Source organism: Arvicola amphibius, chromosome 6 (genome assembly GCF_903992535.2).
Source record: "Arvicola amphibius chromosome 6, mArvAmp1.2, whole genome shotgun sequence".
NCBI classification, from domain to species: Eukaryota; Metazoa; Chordata; class Mammalia; order Rodentia; family Cricetidae; genus Arvicola; species Arvicola amphibius.
This window is the reverse complement of record NC_052052.2, coordinates 150,477,238-150,500,817: the sequence shown is the minus strand read 5'-3', so window position 1 is coordinate 150,500,817 and position 23,580 is coordinate 150,477,238. Positions and strand designations below refer to the sequence as shown.

The 23,580-nt window shown below is 49.6% G+C and overlaps 1 protein-coding gene across 4 annotated transcripts in view; it reads right to left on the bottom strand.

The window, feature by feature from the left end:
• Positions 1-20,508, bottom strand: part of Hrh2 (histamine receptor H2) — a 43,586-nt gene extending 23,078 nt beyond the window's left edge. For 3 of the 4 annotated variants that reach the window (XR_005285951.1, XM_038335271.1, XM_038335273.1), the window contains exon 1: positions 20,437-20,508. The gene's annotated coding sequence lies outside the window, so the exon portion shown is untranslated. Of the gene's footprint in view, positions 1-20,431 lie in introns of all 4 variants that reach the window. The other variant, XM_038335272.1, reaches the window with a different exon arrangement.
• Positions 20,509-23,580: the final 3,072 nt, after the last annotated feature.

The window sequence follows — 23,580 nt, the reverse complement described above, 5'->3', positions numbered from 1 at the left end:
TATAACCTCCTTTCTTTAATTTCTTTTAAAATTTGCAATTTATAACAAGTGTCTCTTCAGAGCACTTCAGATTTAACCAATTCTTTTGCTCATTGCCCAGCCTGAAGCAACGTAACCGCGGACGCATGGAAAATGGTGGGATTGTGAGTGGCACATTTGTGCTGGCAGGGTTGTGAGTGGCACACATGTGGGGACATGAACTTCCACAGTGAAGAGGGTGGTAGATCATACACCATGGTGACTCTGCACTGTGAACCAGGCCTGGCCTGTGTGATGTTGCTCAGAGCAGATAAACGTCCTCGAATCCTAACGACAGCCCCCGGAATGAGAGAGATCATCTCCATTCAACCTTGAGGAGTGTGTGGACAAAGAACCAAGTGGTGTCGTTCCTCTGAGGACTGGCAGAGCCTAGACTCAAATTCAGTGCTACAGTTTGGATAAGTGGCCTCCAAAGGCTTGGTCACCAGCCTGTGGTGCTGCTAGAGGTGGTAGAAGGTTTAGAAGGCAGGGCCTGCAGGGAGGAAGTCAGGGCATGAGCTAATGAAGGACTGAAGGGGTTATTGGGGCCTTGATCCCCTCCTGTCTCCATCTTTGCTTCCTGGCTGCTGTGAGGTGAACAGACCCCTCTGCCATGCACTTTCTGCCACCATGTGCTTTGTTGCCACAAGCCCAAAGCCACGGGGTCGAGACCATGAACTTAAACCTCTAGAGTTACAAGTTCCAATAAACCTTATTTCCTTGTTTACCTCAGGTTTTTGTCACATGTGGAAAGCTGATTAATATCCACAGTTCAAGTGCCTTTGGTTCACTCTTAGTGCCCATTCTCTGATTAGATTTCAACTGGCCTTGCCGATTGGATCTCACCATCCATCCAACCATCCATCCATTTATCCATCCATTTATCCATCCATTTATCCACCCACCCATCCATCCATCCATCCATCCATCCATCCATCCATCCATCCACCCATCCACATCTTTTCTCACTGCTCATATGAAGAGAAGTTTGTACAGCGTTAAGTGTTTATAGGTCGTTTCCCCACCTGATTGCTCATCATTGGGGCTCATTGGGCCTCGTAACTATGCCTGAATGGACAGCTGAAAATAAGTTTGTTTTATATTGAATATCTAAAGCAGTTATGTAAAACTGAAAAAAATAGTATGCATGACATCTTGTTTATCTTTGACACAAATTCAAGCAGTTTGACGCTACCTCTGTGTGTGTGAGAGAAAGATGTGTTTGTTGTTCACCAGCCGTTTCCTTTGCCATCTCGCGGGCTGCCCACAAATACTTCAGCTGTGCATTTATATATCACCTTTCAAAGGTTCCTCATAATTGCCTTAACACATTTGAAAGAGGGGCTTCCTGAATGTACCCATGCAGAGCACGTCCCCAGCACACACAGAGGAAAGCTTCCGATTTTACCTACAGGTGTCTCCAACCACTGCCACCCTGTTAACAAACTCATTGTGTGCCTCTCATCCCAGGTGGCCCCCATAAGCAGCGCTCAGAAGCAACCATAGGCTGGGGTCCCATTGCATCTCTTGGGTACCTGTTACACCCACCCAGCCATGCTGGACTCTGTGTGGGGAGGTCTGCTCTGGCTGGTTCCCCTGACCTGCCTTTGGCTGGGAATTCAAGGCACTCTGTGATCTGGTCCAATCTCGTACCATCAATGTCAGTTCCTGCCTGTTGAACGCCCGTTGTGCCTCCCAGCATTCTGAGGAACACAGCTGTGGCAGGATTCACTTTTTCCTGCTTCTGGAACATGCGAGGGCCCCTCTGACCCTGTGCCACTGCAGGTGTTGTTCCTGCTACCTGGAACACCCTCCAGCCCTTTCTTGTCCTGGATGTTCTTACTCTTCTCCCAAGGCTTGTCCCCCTGTCACCTCCTGGTTCTTGGAGGTAGTTTTTCCATCCTCCAAACCCCTCATTTTTCCTTACCTGCCCCTAGCTAATGCTTTTTGTTCAGAGTTCTGAGTTTTCAGGGCCTTATGGAAATAAATTTTCCTTCTGGGGCAGTCTGGGGTAATTCACCTTCTGTACTGTCTCCTCAGGAACTGGATTGGGGTGATGTCCGGAACACCATTTCACTATGTCTAGAAACTGGGGGGGGGGTAAATCTAGGTTGGTCTGATGCCCCAGCTTCTACCTCATTACTACTAATCTAGAAAAAATGACTAAGAAAACAGATGGGCTGGGGGACAGGCTGGACCAGTCCCCCTGGATGAAGTTGGGCTCGGTGCTATGTCCTCTGTGGTAAGTAGAGTTTTCCCTTCTGTGAAACTTGTGCTTTCACCACCAGCATGACCTTGTGTGAAGCCAAGCTTGGCTACAGGCAGCCAGAGAGTGGCTACAGGCAGCCAGAGAGTGGGGGGGAGGAGGGTAGGGGTCAGTTAAGGCTTAATGGTGTGTATCTCCAGCATCAACTTACAGTAGGTAAGGGACATGGAGGTCACTGGGCATCCTTCCTGGGACGTAAGTGGGCTGATGATTCTCATTCTAGAAAAGCATTCTGGGAAATAGAGGCGTGCCGAAGTCAAGGACTCTGACCCTGATGGTTGTGAGTTCTGCTTCTGATGTGCTCTCTTCAGAGGGACAAAGGTGTCACAGAATGACTACTTCCTTCTTCAGTTGGTGGGTACCAAAACGGTGAGCATAAGGGAACTGAAACCCTGAGCACACCCCACGTCAAACGGCACTTGCACCAGGGTGCACACCACACCAAACGGCACTTGCATCAACAGCACACGTGCGCCATCCATTTCCTGAAAGCCTTCCAGGTGCAGACCCTGTGCTGGGCTCTTGGGACAGAGCAGCAAGCACAACAGACATGAAGACCGGGGTATGGCGTAGGGATGAACCGTGGAAGCTGTGCTAGACTTGCTTATTTAATAGCTATTGTACCAAGTACCCTACAGGGGAGAGTGGAGAGAGCCATAGAAGACAGAAAGGAGGTGGCAGTGAAAATGGGGAGCAAACAGATCCCACATGGGAGCAGACCCCCGAAGAGCTTGAGGTAGGAGATGGTGTTCTTTAACCTAGGATGCGTGGGAAGCTTCTAGCAGGAGACGGAGAGTGGTAGAGGATGCTCCAACTGGGAAAGCAGGAGCAGGACTCCTGGACCTCATTTTCCTGCACCCATCAGAGGTCCCCAATGGGTTTGTACGAGCAGGCACTGATGATGCCCCTAGCCATCACCATAGGTGATCAGACGCTGATGTCACTGGGTCTCCAGAGGGCAGCCCATTTACTTCAGTGTCCCATGGACCCTGGGTGGAGAAGGTTAGAAGCGCCTCAGAACCAACTCCTAAGAAGCAGCCCTAAAAGGATGCAGCAAGCAGGTAGCTACTGGAGCACCATGACTTTCATTCTTTGTGGAAGAACAAAGTCACCTAGGCCTCAGAGCAGCCACCTCATATGGTGACTAGCAAGGTGACTTGGGCTTTGAGAGTCATGGCTAAAATGAGGTCAGGCCTTCTCAGGAGTGCTCTCTGCCCTCTTGGGGCTGCCAGGAAATGCTGACATGGAGGTCTGTCTTGAGCTGAGATTTGGGACTTAGTGTCATATGCAAAAGAACGAGGCAAGGACCAGGAACACAAATGGAAATGACATGGCAGGTCCCAGCTCGCCAGGAACTCAGCACAGCAAGGGATGGACAATAAAGGCTGAGAGAGGTAAAGAGACTCAGAGGAACCAGCCCTGGGGTGGGGGCAGCTCTGAGTGTGTATGTGTGAGTGTGTGCGAGTGTGTATGTTTAGTGTGTGTATCAGAGTAAGTGAATGTGTGAGGGTGTGTGTGTCAGAATAAAAGGGGTGGAGGCAGAGTTGTTAAGGGCTCTAGGTTAGGGAGAGGGCTGCCTTGTAAGAAGTCCACTGCCTCCAGGCTCCTAAGCCCCAGGGCCATTCTCTTTCCCTCCGTGAGGTTCACAGCTGGATGGTCATGTGTGTGACTGTACCATGTCCTCCAGAGAGTCCCTTAGAGTAGAAATGGCAGTGTCTGCCTTGCTTGCGAGGTCCAGAGCCTGCCTGGCTTCCCAGCTGATCATCGGGAGGAAAATGCAGCTAGGGATAGAACATTTAGATGTTTAGTCTTCTGACAGCAACAGGGTGCTAGTGACAGTTCATGGAACAAGTTCAAGACCATCTGGGAAGCGGATGACACACAGAATGCCGGGTCTCCCTGAGCAGTCAGTGAGGCTGGTTCCCTGGGGAACTAGCTTAGACCACAGGGTTTAGCTCATGGCTGGCCTGAGGCTGTGCGCTGTTTTATTTAATCTTTGCACAATTTTGTCAGGGGAGGGGTTTTTATTCTCCCCACTTGACAAAGGCAGAAAGCAAAGTTTAGGAGTTGTGGCACTTGCCCAGAGTCTCAAAACCGGGAAGAAGGCAAGTCAGGATTTGAGCCCAGATCCGCCTGCCTCCACAGGCCCTATTTTTAGCCACTCTGCATTTAGCTTTTCAACAGACAAAGGCTGCTTGGCCTGACTGCCTGCGTTTGCAGCTCAGGCTTCTTCCTTCCTGAAAAGCATGGCCACAGCAGCCTTTCAATTCTTTTGGATAGTGAGATCGGCAGCTGCTTCCTCATCCATAGTGGGTGGGACATTTGATGGTAACCGTCACCGAAGGAAGACATGTGCCGGGGCTGTTGCTTAGTGGGAAGGCCTAGCTGTAGGAAGGCCTAGCCGTACAGGGGCTTTCATTCCACACTTTGTGTCTTCTGGCCACATGAACCTAAAATGAGAGCCGGCTTTTGTTTCTCCTCATGTCACCTTGTTACAAACACCGTCCTCCACCCCCCTACACAAACAGGCTGAAAGGTGAGTGTATCTGAATGTCATCTGGAATTTGGGGCAAAGGTCTGTAGCTGCTGCTCTTGGCCCAGGTTGGTAAGAGCCTTGCTGCCTCCCAGCCAGATTCCCATCAGCTCAGAGCAGGATGTTGAAGGCACAGAGGCCTCTCTAGTATGGTGGATGGAAGCCTAGACGGTGACCATTGCCATGCGCCAGTCACCCTCCACAGACCAGGCACATACAGGGGGTAACACGTCGATCGCAGGGGTGAGCATTGTTGCCACCTGATAATTAGTAAAACTGAGGCTCAGAGAGAGCAAGCCACTTGTCTGAAGATGCACAGCTGGTGAGGCGACTGGCAGAACTTTGAACAAGGTTCGGGTCAGAGTCTGGGAGTGTTCACGGCTTTCCCATGTGTATCTAGAATCTGGGCAGCTTGGCTGTCACGTCTCCCTTTCAGGGACATCTGCTTAGCGTCTGACAGCAGTGCCTGGAGGTGGCCAAGTCCCTCCTGGGGACATGGTCCCTTAGTTTTGGGTTTGTCTGAGAAAGTCATTATTCTTGTGTCATCTTTTTTCCCTACCTGAGCTGGAATTTGCATAAGTCGCTGTTATGGCGGTGCAGAGTCCAGCAGTTTCCAGTATCTCGGTCACACTGTATGACTATCCCCTCAGCTGGCTTCCAAAACACAGCAGTCCATAAGCAGACCCTCTCCTTGTCGGTCCCCTCCTCCAACCCCTGGTGGCCAGTGGCTTAGTTTCTGTCTGTAGACTTGTCTGCTCTGTGTATCACCACTCAGAAACCAGGAAGTGGGTCCCTGTGGATTCATTCTGCCTTAAGAAAAGTCAGGTTTGACCAAGGAAGACCTCCTGAGAAATCTCCAATAGGAGGAATGGCCCGGATGTCTGAGTTCTACATCCAGAACAGTTCAAAGACTGCTGCCTGAGATGATCAAGCCTCACAGGATACTCCAGTCAGGACCTGATTATAATTCTAAATTTTCTTCAGGTCCCCATAAGATTATCAGCACCCCCAATCAGCAGGAGGTAGCCTGGAAAACTACGCCCACATTCCCCAAAAATGGGTTATGGATGTTTGTCTTTGTTTAGAATTGGGTTACAAGTTGTTATGGATAGTGGTCAATAGAAAAGCTAAACAAAGGAGATTCGATTCAGAGTTCTTGTTTTAAAAAAGGGAGGGGGGAGTCTGTACCCTGTCACTTGTATTTTAAATAAATGCTGATTGGCCAGTAGCCAGGCAGGAAGTAGAGGTGGGGTGTCCAGGCAGGAAGTAGAGGCGGGGCAATGAGAACTCTGGGAAGAGGGAAGTTTCAGTCTGCAGTCATCACCCAGCTGCAGAGGAAGCAAGATGTGACTGCCTCGCTGAAAAAGGCAGCAAGCCACACAGCTAACACGGACAAGAATTATGGGCTAATGTAAGGTACAAGAATTAGTTAATAAGAAGCCTGAGCTAATGGGCCAATCATTTTATAATTAATGTAGACCTCTGTGTGATTCTTTGGGATTTAATGGCCGCAGGACCAGGTGGGGCAGAAACTTCAGACAATAGGTCCCTAAGTTTTTTTTTTTTTTTTATTCTGTTCTTGCTCGGCCTTCAACTACTTCATTGTTCAGAGATGAGAATTGCTCCGTGAAATGCTCTAGTGTTACCCTTCCTTCATCACCAGCACCCAACCACCGGCCAGCCCCATGTGTCCTGCCTCCAAAATCCATATCGGTCTTCTCTCCTCTCGCTGCCACCTTCTTTATTGGTGCCACCAACTCTGTGATACTCAGATTCAGTAGCTCAGCACGGGTATCAGTTCTGAAGGGGGATCCACCCGGCCACCCACCACTGTCACGACCACCCCACCCAGCCTTTTACATAGCACAGTTTGCATCTTTTAATTCTTTTGAGACAGAATTTCATGGCCAAGCTGACTTTGCACTTACTAGGTAGGGGAGGATGACCATGAATTCTTGATTCTCCTGCCTCAGTACCCTGCCTACACCCGCCTGGCTGTTGCCACTCCCTGTAGGAGTGTGAGCTCTGGTTAGTGTAAGATCTAAGAGCCCCTTTATCTTGCTCTCTGACAGGCAATAGGAGAGCAACGGTTGTTAGCTGGAGAGTGGCCAAATATGATTTGAATGACCATCGCATAGTAATGCCCCATTTATCAGGCACTTTGAAGTGCCAGGGAACATTCTAGCTCCTTTTACACACGAGATCTCATTTAATCTCCACTGCGGCTCTGTAGCTACTGCTCATATCATTTTATAGATTAGGAATTGGAGTATCTTGGTCAAAGTGTACCCTGAGCAAGGGTTGGCATGCGGGTGTGGGGAAGGCCTGGAGAAGGAGTGTATTGACAGGGGCTAGACTGAGCCAAGGCAAACTTCTACCTTGGTTCTCAAGGAAAAAAAGCAGAGGACTCCCTGCTTTGGCAGAGAAGCTCGAATCCCCACCACCTTGGGGTCAAAAGCTCCCAGGGCAGGAAATGGGGTGAGGAGGGTAACCGAGTGAAAATTTGGATTCCCAGGCTAAGTCCTGGTGTGACTTTGATTTTCTGGGTTATATCTAACAAGTTTCATACCCTCAGTTTCTTTGGTAGAAAAAAATAAGTAGGCAGGCTTAGAATGACTTGAGTTTCTCCCTACTCTGTATGCATGAAGAGAAGGAAGGAAGGGAGGGAGAAAGGAAGGAAGGAAGGAAAGAACAAAAGAAAGCAAGAAGGAATTATGTGTCTACCAAATAACAAACTAGAAGAGAAGTGGGTAGAATCCAAACACAGCCACCCCCTGATATTCACGAAGGCCCTTTTACCCCCAAGAGACAGCCATCTTGGTCTCCCTACATACTTTTCATGACAGAGAACTTTCTTACAAGACTTTTTCCAATAAGTCATTTAGAGATCTGTCAAGGGCCTCGCACACTTTCTGTTGAAAACAATATTCCCCGGGGGGCAGGGCTGGAAAGCATTTCAGTTTATGCACATTCCACAGAAAGGACATCGTGGTTGGGACCAGATGGCTAACACTATGTGGCTGTGTGATTATAAGGTGCCACTGGCAGTTAGTGTTTTTCTCTCCTGTATTTTTGATCTGTAACTTTGTATGCATGGATGTGAGTTTGCAAATATTTTTTGTAGGCCCGTGAGAGGCTCCAAGTCCTTCCTTACAGGCAGAGCTACAGAAGTCTGTGTCTTTCAGGTCCTTGCATCTCTGTTCCGCACAGCCTTCAAGTCTGCCAAATGGATACGCCACCCCCACCCTGCTGTCACCCTCGTTACCTCAGCCATCACCACAGTCATTGCTACCGTCACCTCTGTCACCATCTCCCCAGGGACCGGGTCTTTCCTTCTTCTCTGTTCTGTGCCCCAAGCTCATTCATTGAAGGTTTTGCCCTTCTGGCAGGGTACAGGTTAGTTGTATAGGAAAAAGCTTTATAGTCGGCTGGGTCATTTTAGAGGTATCAGAGGCAAACAGCTAACCCTTGCCAAGAACATTCACCCTGTTGGTTATCTTAGGTCATCCTTTTCCCCCAGTCTCTCCACACCCATTACCTCAATGTGAGCCCTGTAGGAGAACTGAATAGGAATACCACTGTCACCCCATTTTGCAAAATGACACAGAGGAACCAGGTACCTTGATGGAGATCACACAGTTGGTTATGTCTGTCAAGAGTCAACCTTGGAATTCACCTTCTTGTATTCATCTTGTCTCCTTCTCCCTGTTTCTCAAGCCTCCTACACTCCTCTACCCCATCACAATCTTAGCCAAATTTACAAAACATCACATCTATATCTTTATCTGACATTTTCCCCTTGAATTGGTTGAATATTTTTATAAAAGGAATTTTTTGATCATCATCTGCATGGATAGAATCACTCTCCCACACATAGGTCACCCTAACAAGAAATGCACAGCCAATGTCGTTGACGCTCCAGAGGGCAGACCAGAGGATGACTGGTCTGCTTTCGGAAGGCGGTGGAGAGTGGGGATGGTAGCCTGTGACAGGTGTCTTCTCCACGGTCAAAGGAAAGTTTACATGACATCTGGGCATTAGTTATATGTATGTCACTGATGACCCAAATCTATCTTGGGTGGTCCCTAGGGCTGCCTGCTCTGCACCAGGGGGATCATCTCTCTTTACCCAGGGAACCAATACCATGTTGTGGGAAGGCAGCTGCCTGATGTGTGTCAGATACTGGCTGAGCAATGCCGTCATTGTGTTGCTGGGAAAATCGCTGACCTCTCCGAGGCTGTGCTTCCATCTCTGAGTAGTATATCACAACACTCAGCTGAGAGAACGAAAGTGGAAGTTGGGGCTGTGTAAGGAACATGGAGGCTCCCCCACAGATGGCATGCCTCATGGCGACTGTCTGCTTCTCTGTCACAGAAGCTTATTTGAAGTCCCACCTTGTCTGGAAGTGAAGGCAGCCAAGGTCACCAGATGGAGAGAGGCAGCGAGCGACTAAAACAAGTCTATCTAAAGCAGCTTGTGGACTGGGAATGGGGCCAGGGCAGGCTAGATGGGGCTGTGTTTGGGTTGGAAGGTAGAGAATGAAGGAGAGAGAGCAGAGAGGAAGGGGAGCCGGTGCTAGAAGGGGTCACTTTGGTGACAGCCCTCTAACAGTGGCAATAATAGTGAGGGAGAGGGGTGAGGCCAAGTGGGAAGGGGTGGCTCATTGTGGAGCTAGGAGTCTATCCTGGGGGCAAGGCATAGTCAGACTCTAAATACATAACACATGGAGAGAAGTTTCCTGAGACATCGGGCCGAGGGAGATTTGTAAGATTCCAATCTGCTGAGACCAAACCCACACAGGGCTCATAAACCTAATAAGCCCTTGGTGGCTCTTCTGATAATGATCCTCAGAGGCTTCTGGTCAAACCACCTTTCAGTCATGGGTGGAATAAGAAACACTGTAACAGGCCTGTGCCCAGACAGGGTTTGGCAAAGCTAGCCAGGACAAGATTTTTGTTGTTTTCTCATGGCAGGTCTTTGGCCAGTGGCTCCCCGGGGGACTGACCTCTACTGTGAACAGTCAAAGGGTCCTTGCGGTCTCAGGGAGGCCATGGGGTGAGGGAGAAGAAGGGAAGCCAGCGGTAAGGGCAAGGGTCATGGGACCTATGCATCATCTATTGCCAGACTGAAGACGGGAAACAGTCCAGTGGTCATTGGGTGTGCAGGAATCTCTGTCCAGTATTCCACATGGATGGACAGGCTAGCTTTCCTTGATTGACCCCAGCCCCTTCAGTGACATGCATTTCCCTCAGTTTGCTAATGTTCGTGTAAAGAAGTAAGCCAGTGCTTACACACATTTCAGTCTGCTGAAGAGTGTTATTGGGTGTAAACAATCATAATTTTTTTAAATGCCCATTTTTATAATTGGGAGATATAATGGAAACGTCTAGATTTCTAGTAAGGGTCAGTTTCCGACTGTTATGGCTTGGCTTCATAATATTTTTAGTTTACAAGGAGCAAAACCACACACTTCTAGAATAGACCTCAAGAAATCTCATGAGGCAGGCCTCACTTGTTAAGACAGGCTTTGGTCTGGATGCTGTCTGCCCAGCTGAAAGATGAGGAAAGCGTCCTGAGCATGTCTACGGGAGGCTGGACTCTTCTGTGGTATTCTCTAAGTCGGAAGTGCTAACTGCACTTGGCTGGTACTTTGGAAGACATTCCAGGGCCACATCTCCAGTGGTCAGCTTTGGGTCTGTCCTTACGCTGGGGGTCACTTGGAGCAGATTTACCAGACAAGGATGCCAGCTTTCTGGTCTCTGAGAGACTGGAGCTTGCCGTTTGAGGTAGCAGTTCCCTTAGTTTGTTAAAATAAAGCTGCTTAGAAACTCTGTATCCAATTAGATAATCATGACATCTTTGAGGTTCTGCGGTTCAGGCCAAGAGCAGAAGAGGCCAATTCCCCGGGGGAACGCTGAGGCTTTTGAGAATATTGAGAGGGCCCTGTTGGGGATGCATAGGTTTGAACACAGCCGTGGCCCTGAAGCAGGGGAGTTGATCAGGAAAACTTGGAGGTAGATTGGTTATTATAACAAGGAACTAAGTTCCTTCTGTAATTCTATTGACTGTAGCAATGGAAAGGTATCATGTGCTCGTAGAATAAAAACGAAGCCTGAATTCACTAGTGGGAAATTGTTCTGCTAACAATGGTGCCAGGATGGAACCTAAGCCCGCAGGAATCCTTGACAAGAGCTCTTCCTTTGAGCATCTCCACACTGGCCCCTGGTTTGTTTTATTTTAAAATACTCGAATTTAAAATAGATACAAGTTTATTTTAAAATACTCAAGTGAGCAAACGAGGCTCATGACCTGGGTGTCACGTGGATAATGGACATTGGTGACGTGAACAATGTGGCATCTGAGGGGGGACAGGGCTCTCTGTGCCTCTGCGCCACAGTGTGCCTTTCAAGGGTGTGTAATAAGACTGCAGACAAGGTGCAGCCTCCCTGAAGATGTCTACACAGACACCCAGTGGAGAATCCAGCCTCGGTTTTCCTCACTGGAGAAGTCTCATTTCCTCCTCTCCTTCACCATTCCCTCTCTGATGTAGGCAGTTCTGCCCCTGGCCTTGTAGCCTCCTTCCTAACCCACCCCGGATACATTGCATGTGAACGCTGCTTCATCAGCCTCATGGCTTTGACTGACTGGGTCACAGCCTTGTTCCCACTCCATCTCATTCTCATTGAGCCTCAGATACCAGATGCAAAAAAAAACATCTTTTTTTTTTTTTTGGCAGTTGCTCCCATCACAGAGCTGGGGGAGCTGGGAATGCCCATGAAGTCAGGTGTCCAGGCCAGAAGCATGGCCTTTGGGCCTCTTGGGCAGGATCTGAGTAGACCAGGGCTGGGCAATTTGGGGACAGTGGCTTTGTTTCCTGCTTCCATTTCCCCTCCTGAAAAGTGGTGAGATAACCCTGACCTCAGAGGATGCTAGAAGGCTTTTTGGTTAAGGGTCAAGAGCAAGGCTCCCCTAGACCAGCACCTTCTCTCTGGCTGCAGCGGCTCTCACCTGTCACCTAGAAGTACCAGCTGTCCCTGTACAATATTATCTGCCCTAGCCAGTGTTCTATTGCTGTGAAGAGATATTATAACCAAGGCAACTCTTACAAGAGGAAGCATTTAACTGGGGCTGGCTTACAGCTTCAGAGGTTTAGTTCATTATCATCATGATGGGGAGCTTGGTGGGGAGCATAGCATGGACCATGGCAGCATGCAGGCAGACATGGTGCTGGAGAAGTAGCTGAGTGGTTCACATTTGGATCTGCAGGCAGCAGGAAGAGAGAGCCACTGGGCCTGGCTAGGACTTTTGAAACCTCAAAACCCACCTCTAGTGACACACTTCCTCCTCTAGCAAGACCACACCTCCTAATCTTTATCAAATAGTGCCATTCCCTGATGACTAAGCATTGAAATATATGAGCCTATGGGGTCCATTCCTATTCAAACCACCACATCATCTGACTTGTAAGGGATCAGGGGGCAACTGCATCTTAAACCCCAGTATCTCTGAGCTCATACCAGTGCATCAATGTTGTGGGCTGCTGACAGACAGGCCAATCCCTGGCCCACATGTGTGCCTGCCTTTCTCTAGCTTCTCCCCTGCATTTGCTCTGTTCTGCTGCTCCTCCCCTGGAACCCCATCCTGCCCTCTCACTTAGCAGCTCTCTTATCCCTCCCATTCTTGCCCTACCGAACCCAAGGGCCAGAAAGCATGCTTCTGGCCTAGACACCTGACTTCCCGGACATGCCCACTTAGCCACAGAAGGGTCTGTGCTCTTGACAGTGGCTTGAATGGTGAAAGCGATTTTTGATGCTCAGAACTTAAGAGTAGTTGAGTCAAGCATCAGAGATGCTACACCTACTACTGCCACACACTGGAAACTACAAATAATAAGGGGGGAATACTTGTAATTAGATTTTAAAAACTCACCGGGATTCAAATAATATGTAATGATTCTATGAACTTCTATCCTATCCACGTGAAGCAGGGGAGAACACCGCAAAATACTAATGCCTAGAGAGATTTGATTGTAATAACTGTTTTTGGTGTGTGTGTTATTGATACCAATTATTACATTCTTTCTCTATTGAGAGTTAATACTAGCAAATAAAAACCAATGCATGCAATATAGGATAGCATATACATGTTCCCCTTTGGGGTAAAAATATGAATACATATATAATATGAATATAATAAAAATTTAAATAAAATGCAGTGAATCCTTTTATCTGTTGTGTTTTCTTCTCTGCGATCATCCACAGCCTGAAGATACTAATGGAAAATTCAAGACGTAAACAAGTCTTAGGCTTTTAGTTGCCTGTCAATTCAGGGATGGTGGTGTACACCTGTAATTCCCATATTTGGAGGCCTTGGGCAGGAGAATTGCAAATTTGAGGCCACACTGGATTAGATAGCCTGTCTCAAAACAAACAACAGAAAAGGGACATGATGTTCCCGGTTGCATGATGAAACCTCATCAGCCCTGCCCAGGATCGAATAAATCCTTTTGTCCATGGGGTCCACAGAGGCTGTGCGTGGGCTGTGTACCTTAACATCCACTGTGTGTGTTGGGGACAGGTAGAGCCATGTGCAGGGAGGTGGCCACTGAACCGCTATGGGCCCAGAGATACCTCGTTACATTTTTCAAAAGAAGCTAGAATGCTGGATGTGAATTCAAACCTTTTGGCTCTAAAACAGGATGCCTTCATTTCCAGTGAACTCTCCTTTAAAAAATGGTGACTCGCATACGCCTGGGTTGCAGGACACAGAGAAACTGACCTGGAATTAGTCTGGAAGCTTCCTCCCTACTGTGTTAGCCCTCAGTGTTGGAAGGTGCCGTGCAGGCTGCAGGAGGAGAGCTGTCATCAACTGCCTTTCAACTCTGTACCCTGCATCTAACAATATAACCAGCCAGGCAAGAGGAGTCCCAGGGCGCAACAGAGGCAAGACAGCTATGAGGGGAACTAGCAGACTTTTGATTGGATTAGATGCCTACTCTACAGGAGGCAATTCACTTCTATTACTAAAAACCCACCAAAAGCCTGTGGCTGGGGAAGGCACAGGCCCCAGTGAAGAAGCAATTGCTTTATCTTGCTGAATGGACTTGATGTGCCCATCCAAATGCCTCTACACGGCTGTGTCCATGCCCGTTTACCAGTGCTGCTGTCAGCTTCGGTCAGAAAGATTTCTTTCTGCGGCCGCTAACCGTGACTGCAGAGACTCATAACATCAAAATGCTAATAAATAGCTGCTATTAAATAAAAAACTGATAAATACCTAACCACAAAGGAGACGTTTACAGCACCCCAACGCTCAGGGCGCATCTTGGAAGAAAGGGCAGAAAGAACGCAAGAGCCCAAGGAAGGGGGTGGAAAGAGCGGGGGAGGTGTGGAGCACTGAGCCAGGCATGATATGGCCACTGCACTCTTGAACTCACAGCCAAGATACTTATGGATGCAGGACTGAGCCTAACTGACAGTCAATCACGGAAGGGTCTCGAGGCTCCACATCTCCTAGAACTTACACACAGTGAATGTTGCTTGGTAGGAAGGAAAAGTTTCTTCAGTGGTATAGCCACTGGCAAACTCCCCACATAAACAAACCTTTGCCCATGCTCCTCTAAAAAACTCCAGTGAAAACAACTGATACACACGTGTGCAAATGCACATGCATGTGTGTACATGCGCCTGCACACACGCTCGTGCGCGCGTGTGACAGCAGAAGAAAGCCTGGTTGGAAAGAGCAAGGGGATTAGTGAGAGTAGGAAGGGACCAGAGAGAGGGTAATGGGTGTGTGACTATAACTGAAATACATATGTACATGCATGGAAAAGTTCTAACAAAACCCATCGCTCTGCATAATTAATATCTGCTGGGAAAACATGAAACATTTGGCTCATTTAAACAAACAAACATCTTGTGTACTCTGTGGAAGTCCCCTGGACATGTGGTCACTGCATGTCCTCCTGTGTCCTGTAGAGTCTAGAAGGCTCCCTGTCTTACACCTCCCTTTTCTAAATGCCTTTTCAGAGGTCATTATTGCTTGAGAGTTTTGCTCCCGATCTGGACAGATTCATTGGCAGTAGTTTGGGGAGGACTAACATCCTCCTCTGCTAGAGTAGCGAGATAGCATATGCTCCACTCTGGGCGTGGGAGCTGAGGCGAGAGATGCCCGACTCTAACCGTAGGCTTTCTCCTGAGTAATGAGTATTTTTGCTTCTGGAAATAACACATAGTAGCCCTGCAGCTGGGCCTCCTGCTCTTGGCTGTGATGAGGCCTCAGTCGTCCATCCATCTGTCTGTCTGTCTGTGTACCCCCCCCTTCCCCGCCCACCTTCCCAGCATACTGTCTGTTCTTCAGGTTCCCAGAAGGCTTCATTCATCTTTTGTTCTCTGCATTCTCATTCCTGTTTCTCTGCCACCCAGATGCCTGGGTCGGAACTACCCTGTTTGGCTTCCCTCATCCTCCATCTCCAGACACTGGGAACTCTGGGTTCAGATGCCAGCTCCCATCAGCCTGGGCCTCCTTCGTGGCAGCCGAGACCCCAGGAGCCTGGCCCATTCCCGCTGCCGTTTCTCTACCCTTGCATCCCTCCCTTCCCTTTCCCTCACACCTGGTGTGAGGTGCCGTGGTGATTTGACCTCCCATTCCTTCTGAATCCATTCCCTTCTCTGGCTGTAGAGGTCGAGGGCCAGAGCATCCTCAGTGGGCTCCAGGTCTATACCCTCCTCTAGCCCACGTTCCTCTACGCTTCCTGAAGGGATAGCAAACCTGATCACCGGAAGCCTAGACTCCCACGTGGCTCCCACAACCCACTCGGCAGCAAAGGATCTGCGTCCTGTGGACTTCTGTATGACCCCTTCCCACCCCACCCCCTTGTGGACATCAAATAGAGCCTAGCTGTTCTAACTGCCCTAAGAACACCCAGAAGCGCTACAGCCCCATGCCTCTGGACAGTCTCTGTCTCTACCTGGAAGACCCAGCCACTCCTTGCACTCCCATCACCTCCAAGGCAGTCTTGGAAATTTTTGGAGGCAACTTCCTCTAAAGAGTGAGCGCTGGATTCTCCAAGTGTGGGTGCTGCACATGGTTGAAGGGCTATGCTGTCCCTTGGCCTCCTCAGCACTGTCTTCCCTGCTGAATAGGCATCCTTGGGTAGGTGCCACATTCACCCACCTCTGTCTTCTGTGGACGGCTCAGGGTTGGACACATGGCAGGCTTAACGAGTGTTTCCTGAATATCTCAGTGAAAGAATGGATAGCCCTGATGCTCAGAGGTGCTGGTTGGATATTTGGAGGACATTCTATCAGGAGTGATTTTAGAGTTGGCAGTGACCATGGTATTCTTTTTTTTTTTTCTGGAGCTAGATCACCTCTGCTGTTTTTTTGAGTCCAGAAACCAGGCAAAGTTCCCATATACTCCAGGAGAAAGGTCTCATGAGTTTGCCATTCTGCTTGCTCCGATCCAAGACCAAGATCATCGTGGGCCTAGCTAGCCTTCTCTCCTTGTGGCCAGGCCCACACCCTTCTCACCACACTGTCAAATTAGGGTTGAGTTGGGAAAACCCCTCTGAGATCAGTCAATGATAGGCCCCTGTGGTTTCTTCAGATTGATCACCGGAGGTCCAGAGAGGACGATCTGCTTGCCCAGGATCCCAGAGAGGGAGGAAATGTGGAGTCACACCTGAGTTTTTGAGTTTGTCAAGATTTTATCAGGTAGGAAAGAATGATTAAAGAAAAATTTGAGATGTTCTAGGGAGTCTGGGCCTGGAGGTGGAGGCGCCAGGGAGGGTCTCTATGGGGCTAAGCCTGGGGCAGCATGGGTACAGGAACATGGACAAGGGGCAACATGGACAGAGGAAACATGCCAAGGTTGGAGAAGGAGAGAGCTTGTTTTGAGGCCAGCAGAGAGAGGAGAAACAGCCAAGGTCACGGGCTGCTGGGCAGACAGACATTTGTGGAGTTCGCAGTGTGGTCCAAGTAAGGAAGTGAGGTGAGAAGCTTTACCTGAGTGTTTGGACAGATCCTGAACAAAAGGCACAAACGGATTGGGGGGAACTCAAGTCAATGGGTACATCTGCTCCCACATACACACCCCACGAAAAGTATGTGTCTTTCCAAAAGGCCTGTACCCAAGAGCTCACAGAAACACCGATCAAAACAGCCTTAGAGTGGAAGCAACCCAACTTTCCATCAACTGGTAAACAGAAGGTGGCTCCCATACAATGGAATATTAGTCAACTCTAAAAAGGCATGCAGGCTTGTATCAACATGCTCCAACAGGATGGACCATGAAAACATTTCCCAAGGTAGAAGAAGCCAGTCATGAAAGGTCCCACGCTGTGAGAGTATTTATCTGAGATGTCCAGAACAGAAAGGTCTACAGAGATAGAAAGTAGATGAGCAGCTGGGTTGAGGTGAGCCCTGCTGGAGGGTGGAGGGGAGGGTGAGCGGCTAAGGTGCACAGGTCTGTTTCAGTGATGGTGAAAGTGCTTTTAAAATTTGGTGACTGTGGACCCACCACTACGAGTAACCTATACGATGGGTGTGGGTCAGGTTTAGAGTGCTTTCGAAAGCCAGCGGCTCTATTAAACCCTTGACTGGTACAGTTTAAATGGGTGGATTTTCTAGTATAAAATTTTATAGTTAAATAAAAGGCCACCCTGGTTTCTGGAGGCATGAAGGGGGAGCCTGGGAGCCTGGCAGCCAGCAGAGCAGATTCTGGATGGCAGTGGCCAGCACACAAGAACACGTAGTGTCTACCTGCAGACATCTTGGACATGCTGATCTCGTTTAGGAGGGATCTCTTCCACCCTAGGGTTTGTGAACCCCAGCACCACCCACATTTAGGGCAATGTCATTCTTTGCGGCAGGGCTGGGAGTATACAGCAGTATACAGGGCTGTGGACTGCTCAAGAGTGTCCCTAGTCTCTACAGCTAGATGCCAGAGCATCGCCCCTGGCATCATGACATTCAAAACCTTGCAGTTGTCAACAAGGTCCCCCAAAGTGCAGCATGGTTGTTGGCCAGTACCGCCTTCCTTGCTGGCAACTATTGCAGAATCTTTTGAGCATCTCCCCCTGAGGTCTCCAGTTTCCTACGCTCTCCAATTTTGGGTACCTGTTTCCATCCTCCCTCTGCATTCCCTGTAGAGAAGGTGCCTTGTGTTGGGTCCCTGGACTCCAGCGCAGAGCTTATCACTTTGTGGTCACTCGGGAGCCATTTTATAACCTACATGGGCCAGGGCATCGCTTCTCGCAGGGCTGTGGGATGGTTACTCACGTGTTGGGGAGCACACAAAGTGTCAGGTGCTGTTGACATTAGTGATTATGATTCCTTCTCCGCCTGTGACATTGACAGGTTTCCACACAGGTGTGCCTGTGTCCTTCTGCCACTGACAAGAACACTCATGCTAGCTTTGTGCAGGGACTGGTGAGAAAAGGTTCTAGAACCTCTACCTTCAGGAGTCCCTGGGGAGGTGCGTACCCGTAAGAATGAAGCACAGAAGAGCCATGCATTCCAGTCTAAGGACTTTGGACCTATTTTTGAGCAGGGGAATGAATTCTCAGATCTGTATTATGCAACTCATAATGAGATAAATATGAGAACTGGGAACGGGTGGGGGTCAGATGAAAGATAGGGAACAAAAAGATGGTGACAAACTTAATCGGGCAAACTGCTTCTAAGGACACCTGCTCCGGGGGACCTGGAAACCTCAGAGGCAGGGTGTCCATTCACAGAACCGCACTGGAAATGCCTCTCTGTTCACTCTCTCCCTTTCTCCGCATGACCACAGCCCTGGAAGCCACGGAAGCCTGTGTGCTGATGACTGAAGTCTGTGCTCCTTGCATAAAATGGGGGAAAGCCTGAGGAACAACCCTGTCACCCTGGGCAAACATTGTTAACCGCCTTTTGATTCCCCTCCCCCTCCCCCCAAGCTTTTGTCTCAAGCCTGGGGCCACATCTGTATCTGCAATGGATTAGGGGGTTCCCATCTATTCCCAGCTCTCTGTTTCCAGTAAAGACATGCCAACCCCTCTCATCGGACATGGAGACACCCTTGGGTTTGGGTGCTTATCTTGAGGATTGATAGAGTCTTTTTCCTCTTCCCAGTCATTTTGTGTGAATGTACTCTTGTCTTAAAACACTTTTGGCAAAGAACATTTTTGGCCTGCCAAGACCCTTACCCCAGTATCAGGGATGTTTTCCCTCCCAGGGATGAGCTAAATCCTTCAGATTGCAGCTTAATCCTGCTTTTACTTCTTTGGGGCGTTGGTGGAGTGGGACCACAGCTGGGTTTGTTTTCCCCATGGACATGACAGCTGGGAGGGTCTCCAGATCTTCGGGAGATAGTGTCTCTAAAAGGAGTGTTTGCCAGATGGAATCTGTCACCAGATTTTTGCCTTCTGCCTTGTCCCTTCAAATCTGATGAATCCTTCATTTCATGAGAGTTGGATAATACACATCTGAGTCAAGGCAGTTAGTGAAAATTAGCAATTAGTCCAGCACAGAGGGAATGCGCCAGCTTCGGAACCTGGGGAAAGCATCTAGGCTGAGATTAAATGGGAGGAGGTTGACCCAGACAGGGTGATACAGCATGGAGAGGAGTCAGCTGCACAGGCAACTCGGCCTGGTATCAGCTTTCTGTGGGACACTGAGAAGTGACCTTCCTTCCTGACCCTTAGAGGCAATACTTGGTAAGGGTATCTGACAGTCATCAGCCACCTCCAGTCATCAGCCACCTCCAGTTAGCGTGGAGCTACTCTGCCCCCTACACAGGGAACAAGCAGGGAATCATAGCTGATCAGGGGTACATGCTGGGTGCCGGGCCCTGAGCTATGCATTTCACGGTCATATTTCATGTTCAGGGCCAGCATAGGACCAGCAGCATCAACCTGTTGTCAGAATGAGTGTCAGATGGGGAAACCGAGGCTTCCAGGCTCAAGGTCACTGGGTTGCTCCAGAGGCTAAAGCCGGAGTCAAGGCCACTTCCTCTACCAGACAACAGCTACCACAAGTCCCTGATGGAGGAGTCCCTCCCTCCCAGTTGAGCTCAGGGGGGTCCTTGGTTCCCCATTATGGGGCAGCATCTCAGGAGGATGTAGGCAGGGCGACCTGTTCTTGAGAAACTAGAGAGCCTCCTTCCCGTCAGCCCCAGGCTCCTCACTGGTGCTCAGCAATCCAAAAGTCTCTCCAAGCTCCCACACATACATCAGGGGAGCAACGCCACCGCCACCGCCCAGACTGAGGGATAAAGCAAGCCTTAAGGTGAAGGTAGACTTTCAAATCCACCCTAGCGGGTAGGGGGCGTCTGAGGCTGCCCCACAATCCCTCGCTTGGCGGGATGGGGTTGCAAACCTAGCTCTTAATCCCACTTTGTGGTGGGTATGACCCTAGAGAGTTACAGGGAGGAAACCGAGGTAGAGGCGCTAGCTCAAGGTCAGGTGCCTGCTGTTTGCAGCGCAGCCCGAGGTCGAACTGGACACGGGGTCACAATGCACCCCGAGGATCCTGGAGCAGGCAGCCAAAGCGTCCACGCCACAGCCTGGTCATCGCGTCACCCACCCGCGTTCCCTTCCCGAGGAGACGTCTCCCGGGAGGCGGCGGCCACCTTACCTTACCTGGTGCTGCTGCTGTGTGCTGCCAGCACCGGGTCGCTTAGGTCCGCGCGCCTGCACTGGCTGGGGCAAGGATGGAGCTGGTGGCGTGCGCCTAACACCCACTTCCTCGTCCCCGCCCCCAGCTCGCTCCTCCTTATTCTGAAAGCCGCTCCTTCCCTTAGCATTTTTCTCACATATTCATCCCCTCCTCTCCCCTATTTGTCCTCCTCTCTCCCTCCTCCTCCTCTCTTTCCTCCTTCCCTCCCTCTTTTGCTCTCTCTTCTCCCTCCTCCTCCCTCTCTCTTTCCCTCTCTTTCTCTCCCTCCTTTCCTTCTCTGGACACTTTCTCCCTTGTCTCTGTTCTTTTCACAGGGTCACTTATCAACCCTTCTGCGCACACACACCCGATGGCTTCCCCCTTACCCTGGGCACCTCCCTGGCCTGAGACCCTGCCCACCTGTGTGCACCCTGATGGCGTGAGAGGGGATGCCTAGCTATGACCCACTCCGGCTTGAGAATTCTAAACCCCAAATCGGCAGAATCCTTCACCCAAATTCCCGGGACCTGACCACTCCAAGCTTGCAAAATGTGAGAGAAGAACCAGTTTGGGGACCTGGAAAAGGCAGAGGTCTGAGAACTGAGAATAGGTAGAGCTCAGTCAGAATGGGGGTTCTGGTGATAATAGGGAGGGGCTGGGGTTTTGAGGGTAGGACAAATAAAGTCTGTCCAGGCAGGAAGTCCTGTCCCCCAGATGTGGAGCCAAGGCAGCCTGAGGTGGCACCTGGCAGTAGTATGTGCCTGAAATCCACGGGGATCTGAACCTCTCATGTCCCTTTGCCAAACTTCTGCAGAGAACTCCCTCACACAGCAGATCCCCAAAGACCCAGGGGCCGCTCCACTCACCTACCTGCCTCCCTCTGCCTGGCTGCTGCCCCAGTGCCTGGCACAGCACAGTGGCCATCCCGCCCCTCTATGGAAACCCTGTGGTAAGCACTAGACAGGTGTCTCCATTTGTAGCCCTAAGGGGTCCTACTCACCTCAGAGAGGCTTGGACAGCAAAGGAGAAAGCCTTGGCCAGGGCAGTGGGAGGGAAATAGGAGCTTTATATATCCTCTGCTCACTAGGGATATATGTGCCAAACCAGTCCAAGGTAACATTCTGGATGCTTCTCTTGTTTGCTCGCCATTGACAAGCAGCCCAGGTCATCAGTGTGAGCTGGGTGTGGTGGTGTATGCCTTTAATTCCAGCATTCGGGCGGCAGAAGCAGGGAGATCTCTGTTAGTTCGGAGCCAACCTGGTCTACAGAGTGAGTTCCAGGGCAGCCAGGGCTGTTACATACAAAGAAACCCTGTTTCGAAAAACAAAAAAAAAAAAAAAACAGCAAAAAAAAACCAAAAAAAAAAAAACAAAAAACAAAAGTGCAAGCCCACACTTCTCCTTGGAGTTACATTCAAATCCAGGCTCCTCCCATCCCCAGTGGCCTCCTCAAGACGAGTGAGGCCACTGGCCACACCCACATAGCGCTCTTCTCAGCTAGACCATGATGGGCTGTAACTTGTATAGATACTAATGTGTTGATGGAAATGGCTTTGACTGGAACTTGCAGTGTCTCTTTTCTGTCTTCTGTAGGATGCCATTAGAGGAATCTTCTGGAAGATGCTGCTTCGTTACCTGAGTCCCCAGGGAATAAGCCCTATTAACAAGAGCTCAGCCTACTGAAAGCCTTTATAATTTCTGAGGTCATATGATTTTTTTTTTAAAAAAAGTTTTTAGTTCTCATTTTTATATGTACGAATGTTCTACCTGGATGTATGTCTTTACATCATGTGTGTGCCTTGTGTCCGTGGAGACCAGAAGACAGCATTGGACAGCCTGGAACTGGAGTTACAAATGTGGGCCACTGTGTGGGTGGTAGGACTCAACCTCAGGTCTTCAGGAAGACCAGCCAGTGCTCTTAACTGCTGAGTCCACTCTTTAGACCCAAGTCATCTGATCTTGTTGATGGTCATGGTCCCTTCAGTTCTTTCTGAGTCGTCGGCACGGTCAGGCAGGTTTGAACCCTTGGTGGCTTGGAAGGATGGATGTTTCAAAATCCATCCTGACAGTTTGGTCCAGGCTCCTGTGCGAAGGGGGATGGAGCATATACCCTGCTCTGGGGATCTGGATCAAGGAGCTTTGCAGCTTGAGCTCTCTCTCCACGATCCCTGTGGCGCTCCAGTCATGGCACTGTGCAGACGCTTCAGATGGCAGAGCGGCTGGAGAGTGAGCTCAGCTGGCCTAGAACTGTCAGGTGAGTGCAGCACGAGCTCAGGCAAGAGCAGCATAAGAACCACGCCGACCCACAGAAAGAACATTTCCTTGTTCTAGGCAAGTGTGCTGAGCTGTGCTTTGTCACACAGCAAGGACAGGCAGCCAGAGCGGATCCGTTCCCAACTCGGAGGCCCTTTCCTAGTCTGTAAAGGCAGTGTCATAGTCAATGCCTGATGCAAAGAGCTGGGCACGGCCCAAATCAAGAGATGAAAGGGAAGAGAAAATCAGATGTGGTTTGCAGACCTGTAATCCCAATACTTGGGAGACCAGAAGATCGAGAATTCAAGGTTGTCCTTGGCTCCAGAGTATCCTAAATGGCATAAAACCCTGCCTCAAAAACAAATAAACAAACAAACAAAAACTAAATAAGGAAGTATTAAACTCACTTATTTACTCAGCAAAAGTCTATGGAAGACTGTTGGGCTCTAATTTTGTGCAAGGATCCAGAGCTAGGCGAGATAGACAAGGGCCTACTACCACCACACAGAGACAAACACACCAGGTCGTTCTGCTAAAGGGAATTAAAGCAGGTAATAGGTCTGGGGATACCTGGAACAACTGTGTTTACCATGCCTAGTGTGATTGGCATTGGAACTGAGCTGGCGCAATGAGAGAGGGCAGGGCAGCGTCTACATGGGAAGAGCAGCAAGTTCCTTTGAGGTAGGAGGTATGGCCTTGTTAAGAGGATGGGAAGAAGACTGGTATGGAGGACAGGGTGCTGATCAGAAATGTGGTTAATAAGCTGGGTGAAAGGAGTTATACCCCAAGGGAGCAGAGCCACCACAAGATGGTGGGATGGTCAAACTGCCTGTGCTGGGAAAAACGCTGCAACTAGCCTCCCAACTGCAAACTTTT